The following is an 8,442-nucleotide window of genomic DNA, read 5'->3' as shown; positions in this document are numbered from 1 at the left end:
ACTTCCACTGTAGCCTTCCACTGCTCACAGTACGTGGTTTTTATTTACTATTTTCTGCCGATTATTTGATTCTAGCAGCTGGGACACTAATGATTTCTCTGAGTCATGGATTGCTTAATGGTTGTAAACTTTATGATGATGGGGGGGAATTCGCATTGCAAATGACAGCAGGTGAAAATCCTACACTGACTCGGGAATACAGTGTTAATCTTTCCCTGATGAAGGTGGATGATTCGTTTACATCTTAGAAAATACTTGGCAGCCCTTGCGGCCATTTTGCCAAGAAAAATCTCCTTCCAACACTATTTCCACTTGGGCATTCATCATTCCAACCCCACAGGCTAAAAATATAAAGGTATCGTGGGAGGGAGGAGAAGGGAAAGGGGGCAAGCATATGCCTCGCTGTGTATGCAACCGTCTCATTAGAGCAACTCGGTCTTGCCGCGTCAAAAACAGGTTTAAGCCATTTTGCCCAGTAACTCCTTCTCCCGGCTACAGTGACTACCTTCCCTCTCACTGATCCTCTTCTGTGCTTTCTCCTTTTCTGCCCCCTGAAGGCACTCTATGCTTTGTATAACCATCTGGTTCATTCTCACTAGACAGTGTTGTCCCTTCTCCCTTTTCTTTCTGTTTCCATGTTTGGGAAACACCTTAAATGTTTACCAGTGAATCATGTACACTCTGTGTGCTTGATTCACCATCTTTACAGAATCTGAAAAACACATCCCAGGTAATCAGAAACATGGTTGCATTGGTGAATGTTTCCACCCTAAATTCCGTGCAAGAGCTGAGGTTGCAGATATATAATAGCATTAAACTCACATGGAGGGCTTCCCTGGTGGCGCAGTGGTTGAGAGTCCGCCTGCCGATGCAGGGCACACGGGTTCGTGCCGCGGTCCGGGAAGATCCGACATGCCGTGGAGCGGCTGGGCCCGTGAGCCATGGCCACTGAGCCTGCGCGTCCGGAGCCTGTGCTCCGCAACGGGAGGGGCCAAAACAGTGAGAGTCCCGCGTACTGCCAAAAAAAAAAAAAAAAACAACTCACATGCAAATGACAATTACTATAAACTTCTTCAGCTGTAGATGTTTACATGGCACTTACTGTGTTCCAGGAAATACCTTCAGTGTTTTTCAATTATTGACTCATTTAATCCTCATAACAACTCTACAAGGTAGATAGTATCATTATCCCCATTTTTTCAGAAGAGATGTTATGCAACTCGCCAATGAACTCGGCTAATAGCTGGTAGTGCTGGATAGAACCTACACACTTTGGTTCCAAAATCCATTCTGTTACCCCCTACCCTCTGCCATCTCCACAACTACACAGGCTGGGTGAAAATGATGCCTCTTCTTGCCCAACTACACCAGCTCTAACCACATTTCTAACATTAGACTCCACTGCCCTGAGGACTTAGAAAGTAAGAGTCTGCAGATGAGCTGCGCTCTGTGCAGGTTGAACGACTGGTACCAGGCCCATCCCGAGGCAGGACTGTGGTGCTTTCCTCCTTCTCTCCAAGGCCCCGACAGTCCCTCTCTTTTCCTTTCTCATGCGACTATTTGTGGCCATCTTCAGCACCAGTCCCCTGAGGCTCTGAGTTTGAGAGAAGGGTGCTAATAAAAGTAGTTAACAATGATTAAATGTTTAGTACGTGCTAGGCACTGGTCTAAGATCTTTGTGTATTATCTCCTTGAATTCGCAAAATAATACTACGAGGCACGTATTTTTCATCCCCACTGTACAGAGAGGAAAACAGAGGCACACAAAGACCCTGTGACTTGTCAGAGCTCTTACAGCGAGTGAATGGAAGAGCTGCAGTCCATGGCCACCAGGCATTGCCACTGGTCTAATGGGGAGTCACGCAGCCCCCTGCCACATCAGACCTGTCCCGTGGTGTCTGCCCTTGTGTCCCAGGGCTGGAGAAGAATGTACCACTCCTCCCCTAGACTCACGCATCCCTCTGATTGCCTTCTGCGAGCATCCACAGCATGGGTAACAGAACGTAAGGGGAGTCTGGACAATGGCCACAGATATGATGTTGAAAATGCACTTCGTCCCTTCTCTGTATCATTCATGTCACTCAGCATGCCTTGAAGCACTGTGGCAAAAAGATCCAGGAAATAGTCTCTTCAGAGGTCATCCAAAATCCAACCCTTGTTTTAGAAAATAAATTGCTGTTGCCTCTCCCTCCCTCTATCTGTCTCTCTCTCTTCTTTTCTGTCTTGTGACTCTATTTTCCTTTCCTTAATAAATCCAAATACCCGAAACACATTTTCTTCTTTAAGGAGTATTAACTACAGTAGTCATTTAAAAAACGTATTATCTCACTCTGTCACTATGTAGGCAATAAAACTTATAAATAAATTTTATGGAGATAATCTCAGTTGCATATTACACAGCCAATCCAATTAACCTAACATTGAATTTAGCAGGGGAAATGGGCCTTCGATGAGCTGGGGAGAGAGAGATTAGACAGAGCTTCGAGGAAGATCTGTTAGATTCATAGTCTCTGACAGCTAGCTCGCGGATCTTGATACGCCTCAGCAAGAAAATGAAAGTGTCAGGCTGGTTTCACATTTGTTGATATTATTTTGCTCAGGCAAAATATCTAAATTGTACTCATTCCTTGACAGAGAAAGAGAGAGAGGAAATCTTATTAACACCACTGAAACTTCCTTCGCTGAAATAGGACATTAAGAAGAGAATTGGTAATGGGAAAAAAAAACCTTCTGGGCCTGAAACTGTCTATTATCATCCCATTATCTTCCATCAGTTGAGGATGTTAGGACAATCTATGGTCCCAAATCTTCTAGGTTAAAATTAACTCATAAGGCAAACAAAGCACTAGGTCAGAGATACTTCACTTACATGGTTCTTGTGCTTCCTGCTTCTTCATATAATGGTGAGGAATTTTCTGACCATTGAAACTTAGAATTTCAACACTGTGACAAAAAGAGAAAGAGTAAATGGGTGGTCATCTTGAATCAAAAAGTGAGGGACTTCCCTGGCTGTCCAGTGGTTAAGAAACCACGCTTCCACTGCTGGGGACACAGATTCAGTCCCTGGTCGGGGAACTAAGATCCTGTGTGCCTTGAGGCACAGCCAAAAAATAGACAAAAAAAAGTGAGTTGATAAGAATGTCCATGCGAAAGTCCAGTTGAGGCCAAGAGAGAAACAATTGCAGTAAATACACTGCCTGGTGGGAAGGCATTAAGCGCAGATGATTTTAGAAGATCCTAAAAGCACTGCTTAAATGGAGAGAGACAAGCAGCCCTGCCGAGAACGCTGCATATGGTGGTAGTAGATCCCATCCGACTATGTTAGGCTCTCCTGGGATGGAAGGGGGGGTCCCGCCGATTACGATGGCAGGTGCATAAGCCAGGGCAGCACCACAGCCTGATATTGCTCAGGAAAAGCCCGAAGCACACCTTCACATCTTTTTCCTCACCGAACCAATTTCATCAATGAGAGCCACTAAAGCACTATTCAGTTTTTGCTTTGGTAATTTTTTCATTGTAGCAAAATACCTAACATAAGATTTACTATTTTAACCATTTTTAAGTGTACAATTCAGTAGCATGAAGTACATTCACAATGTTGTGCAACCATCACCACGACCAATTTCCAGAATTTTGTCCATCATCCCAAACAGAAACTCTGTACCTGATAGACAATAACTCCCCCTTCCCCCAGTCCCCCAGGCCCTGGTAACCTCCATTTTACTTTGTCTCTATGAATTTGCCTAGTCTAAGTATCTCATACAGGTGGACTCATACAATATGTGTCATTTTGTGTCTGGCTTATTTCACGTACATAATGTTTTCCAAGTTTATCCAGGGTTCAGCTTGTATCAGAATTTCATTCCTTTTAAGGCTAAACAACATTCCGGTATGGATGGTTATACCACATTTCATTTATGCAATTTGTCTGTCAACGGACATTTGGGTTGTCTCTATCTTTTGGCTATTATGAATAGTGCCGTTATGAACATTGGTGCAATCACTGAAGCATTTTAAGCAAAATGGAAATCAGATCAGATTTCTATTTTAGAAAAATCATCCCATATATCAGTCAGGGTCCAGCCAGGAAAAAATCATACCAGTTATTTTAATAGAGTTTAAGGTAAAGAGTTATTAGCCAGATAAATGAAAAGGCAAGAAGAAAACAGTATCACAGGGTGGGAACTATAGAAAGCAGCTGCTATCCCTAGGGTTGGGGATACAGGGAGCAGAGGTTGCCAAGATACAGAAGCCTAGAGAAAGAGCCCCTTGGAGCTGAAACTCAGGCCCTTGAGGAGAGAGTTCTACTCAGCTGGTATTGGTACCTCTGCGCTCGGGGGGCGGGGGCAGGTTCTGAGCTTTCGGAGACCACCGAACACTGAGGAAGCGTGCTGCTCAGCTGGTGTCAGTGTGTCCGCACACAGAGGACAGGACCTGTGTGGCTCCCACACTCGGAGGGGGCATCGCTTGGCCCACGCTGGTATCAGTGGGCATGATGAGAGTAATTCTGTGAGTATTGTAAAGAGTGCAAACTGGATTCAAATGCTGCTACTGGAACGAACTGGCACAGCTGGGTGAAGAAGCAAGGTGGGTGAGTCACACCAACAAAAACAGGAAGCCGCCAGGAAGGAGCAAGTCCCTTCTCCCACCTCCAGCCTTGCAGGCTGCTTCTCACGCCCCCATGGCCGGAGCCTGGCAGGGATCCATCTAGCAGGGCAGAAATGTGGTTTGCAGAGACCCAGCTCCAGTGTCACTAAAGAGAGTGTAAAGAGAGTGGGTTTAAAGCTGAGAGAGAATAACTTAATACCAGAATAGTCCTCCTGCAATGGGGGAAAAAATTGGAGGCAGCAAGCCTGGCGTCAGGAATAAAGGGCATGTTGGGCGTATTCCCAGTAGTAGACAATCCTTGAGAGTGACTGGCCCAGTTTAATGTCTTTACATTGGGAACGGTCTCCAACGGCCACATCTGTATTATGTAACTCCATCCACTGACCCTAGCTGACTTAGCCAGGGTGATCACCTAACACAAGCTGAATTCAGATTCTGTTTCTAATGTTTGAAATTTGGAAAAGATACACCTAAACCCTGGGAATCATCAAAGCTGAGTTAAGTAAATGGATCTGCGGACAGCCCCTGCTGAGGCTGTTGGAGATCACCTGGCCCTTCCCTTCCCACGTTCTTGGTTGTTCAACTCCAGCTCTGATCGCATGAGCTAACTCAGAAAGCTTGCAATAAATTCTCCCTTTTCCTTAAGCTAGCCAGAGCCCTTTCTGCTGCTTCATATTTTCTCTAGCCTCCCAGAGCTTACATTCCAGGGGAGTTTAAGAAATGTAAACAACATCAACACTGAGGGTTGCTAAGTGTCCTAGGAGAGGGAAAGAGAGTAAGCGGAGGTGTGAGCACAGAGCAGGGGCACCTAAGCTCATGGGTGGGGACAGAAGTGAGGGAAAGGCAGGAACGGGGTGAGTGGCGGGGCTGAATACTCCAGACACAGGGATCAGTTTGAAGGCCCAGAGGCAAAAGAAAGTGTGGCATGTCTGAGTGAGTAAAAGCAGCTCAGGGCTTCCCTGGTGGCGCAGTGGTTGAGAGTCTGCCTGCCGATGCAGGGGACACGGGTTCATGCCCCGGTCCGGGAAGATCCCACATGCCGCGGAGCAGCTGGGCCTGTGAGCCATGGCCGCTGAGCCTGAGCGTCCGGAGCCTGTGCTCCGCAACAGGAGAGGCCACAGCAGTGAGAGGCCCGCGTACCGCAAAAATAAATAAATAAATAAAGCAGCTCAGATTGGTTCATGTAGAGAAGTAGGTGGAGTGTTGTATGAAAGGAGAGAAGGTTAGCACCCCCGTTGACCCAGGGACAAGGATGGAAGAGGCCCTTGGACTCGACAACACGCATACGGTCAAAGCACTGCCACCTACTTTGTGGCATCTAACCATTATTTTTAAACCAAAACATAAACATACATACAGAGAAGAGATTAGTGGTTACCACAGGGGAAGGGTAAAGGGAATCCACTGTATGGTAACAAATGGAAACTAAGTTTTTGGTGGTGAGCATGGTGTAGTGTATATAGAAGTAGAAATATAAAGTACACATGAATCTTACATAATGTTATAAACCAATGTTACTGCAATAAAAAATAAATTAAAAAGAAGCAGGTGGAATAGAGAGACATGATAATAACAGCTCAATTATTGAAGGTTTATTATGTATCAGGCATGATTCTAAACAGCTCTAGGTGCTAAGGATTTAGTCCTTGTAATAATCCAAAGAGAAGGCAATATTGTTGGGAGACATCGCTCCCTGGGCAGATAGAGATTTTATCTCCTCCAGAGGAGAAGCAGGTTTGTTTATTATATTTGTCTATTATAATAAGGATAATGTTTCCTGCTGGAGCAAAGTTCAGGCAGATTTGCTCACAGCCATTTAAAAAGAGTTGGGATTCCTCAGCTCAGGGTTTTTAGCTGTGATGCGAATGCACGGCGTGTGCAGCATCTACCTGGCCTTGCATCGGATCGCACTGGGGATCTTGGAGGACAAGGGGAACCAATACAAACATGAAGTTCATGTCACCCGCTGTGCTGTGAATGATAAAGCCCTTTTCCTCTGACCTAGGAGTCTCGTGTCTTCTGCCAGCATCCATGAAAGCAAGGCAAGCTAACTCTGGAGCAAGGTAAATTCTCAGAGTTCTTGACAAATGTTATCTTCTTCTGGAGGGGAAACAGAAAGAACTCAAGTACTTTATCCAAGGTCAGAAAGCCGATGAGGGAGCTAAAACATGAACCCCATGTGGACCAGCTCCAGAGCCTGAGGCCTTACCCACTGAGGCTGAAGAAGCAAGAAGGAGCTACATCTGGAGGAGCTTGTGAGCCACACTACAGGGCTTAAATATCTCATAAGAGTAACAAGCAGTCTATTAGTTTGGGTGGGTTAGCTGCTGTAACCGGTAGATGTCAATATGCATTTTGGCTCAAACTCAACAGGAAATGATTTCTTGCTCATGTAATAGTTTGAAGCAGAAGAGTCTGGTCAGTGGGCAGCTCAGTTCCACATGGTGATTCGGAAACTAAGACTCCTTCCATCTTGTGGCTCCCTAGGGTCTTATCTGCTTCCAGCCAGAAGAGATGAGAAGAGAACATGGCAAACCACGTTTATTTCTTAAAATCCGTGACCTAGAGGTGACTGGCACCATGTTTGCTAACATTCCACTGGCAAGAGCTAATCACATAGTCACACCAAGAAACAAAGGAGCCTGTCAAACGTACCCACTGTTTCCTAATTATAACTTCATCCTGAGGAAGGGAGCATAAACCTTGGAGCACAGCTAGCACTCTGTGCCACAGAGCCACTCAGAGATTTAAACAAGCAGGATAACAAGTTAGACTGACAGTGCAGATCACTGGATGTATTGGACATAGCATCCAAACAGTATGGACATTTGTTTGGAGGGAATAAGACAGCAAACAGGAAATAAGCCAAGGATGTGTTGCAGTAATCTAGGTAAGACTGGTGGAATAAAGCAGCCAAGAGAAAACAAGGAGGAAGGTGGGAAGTAGACAAAATCAGGAACTATTCAGAAGGTGAAATCTACAGGATGCTGTCTCTGCTAAAGTACATCCATGCTCTTACCCAACCACGTGTTTGCTGGCCTTTTTTGACCCTGTCCCTACTGCTATTCCTGGTTTTATTTTCACAGTCTAATAATAAATGTTAGAGGGGGCAGGAGGGAAGAGATATAGCAAATATAAAAAAAGAAAACTCAAAATGAACACTTTTATGCAGATTCACACACTCTCACAGAGACGCGCTGCAGACCCAGAATGGCCCTCTCCGTAGACCCACCGCAGAGGGAGTGGTGAGCAGCAAATAATTTATTTGTGAATAATCTATGCTTATTTACGGAACATATTTGTGTGTGGGGGTGTGTGAAAGGATCTGTGTTCTAGTCTTTATCATAAAGATTATATAGATTACGGAGACTGCACGTGGCATAAAATGCAGATGAGGTTTCCCAAGAAGCCAACTCTGAGACAGAGATTGGCGCACAGGAAAGTTTATTTGGGGGCATTGCTCCAAGTCATCACCTGTCGAGGCATGAAGGCAGCATAGTTGGTCACAGGGAGAAGCTGATCTGCAATGCGATAGCAACAGGGGCCTCAGCCAATCCTACACGGAGGTCTGGAGCTTGCATTGTGTATAAGCCAGGGTTCTCCAAAGAGAAAGAACCAATTACATATATATATTGCAAATTCTCCCTTCCTCTGCCTTTTTGTTCTATTCAGACCTTCAGCAGATTGAATGATGCCCACCCACATTGGGGAGGGCCATCTGTTTTCCTCAGTCCACCAATTCAAATGTTAATCTTTTCCGGAAACACCCACAGGCAGACCCAAAAATAACGTTTACCCAGCTATCTGGGCATCCTTTGGCCCAGTCAAGTTAAC

General features: G+C 45.3%; 1 pseudogene; it reads left to right on the top strand.

Annotated features, from left to right (window-relative positions):
* The first annotated feature begins 5,808 nt into the window (after positions 1-5,808).
* Positions 5,809-5,942, top strand: LOC132500476 (U6atac minor spliceosomal RNA; annotated as a pseudogene).
* The last annotated feature ends 2,500 nt before the right edge of the window (positions 5,943-8,442 follow it).

Source organism: Mesoplodon densirostris, chromosome 12, assembly GCF_025265405.1.
Source record: "Mesoplodon densirostris isolate mMesDen1 chromosome 12, mMesDen1 primary haplotype, whole genome shotgun sequence".
Taxonomy (NCBI): domain Eukaryota; kingdom Metazoa; phylum Chordata; class Mammalia; order Artiodactyla; family Ziphiidae; genus Mesoplodon; species Mesoplodon densirostris.
This window is presented reverse-complemented; position numbering and strand designations above follow the sequence as displayed.